We start from the raw sequence: 515 nt of genomic DNA on the forward strand, positions 1-515 counted from the left end.
ATGGACATATTTGAAACTCGGACTTGGGGGGTGGGGCAAGGGCAACATATGTAACCTAAACATCTGTACCCCCATAATATGCTGAAATAAAAAAACCCGTGAATTATAAAGAGATTTGTGAATGATAAAGATACTACTCATTAGTGTGAAAAATCTCAAAGCCCTGAGACACATGTTTTTGACATTTTTCTATTAATAGAAAAGAGTCTGAATTAATTTAGATTTGGATTTATACAACTAATGTTTGCTGTAAGATAATATTTACCTTTTATTGCTTTAGTAAATTGATATTTAAATTTAAATATTTCCAAAAATATTAGTTTATGTTCCTCAAATATAGTTTTGCCAAAAAAGTAAATAGATCTGCCAACTATTTCTTATTCTAAATATAATCTGATCAAGCAGATATTGTCATTTTCTCAATCCTTCAATTTAAGTGAAATGAAATTTGCATTACATGTGGATGTGTTAATTTGTGTTTCTTTCCTACCCCCTCTAAAGTCTACCTAAACACA

The sequence above is a fragment of the Propithecus coquereli genome, unplaced genomic scaffold, assembly GCF_000956105.1.
Source record: "Propithecus coquereli isolate 6110/MARCELLA unplaced genomic scaffold, Pcoq_1.0 Scaffold195, whole genome shotgun sequence".
Lineage (NCBI taxonomy): Eukaryota > Metazoa > Chordata > Mammalia > Primates > Indriidae > Propithecus > Propithecus coquereli.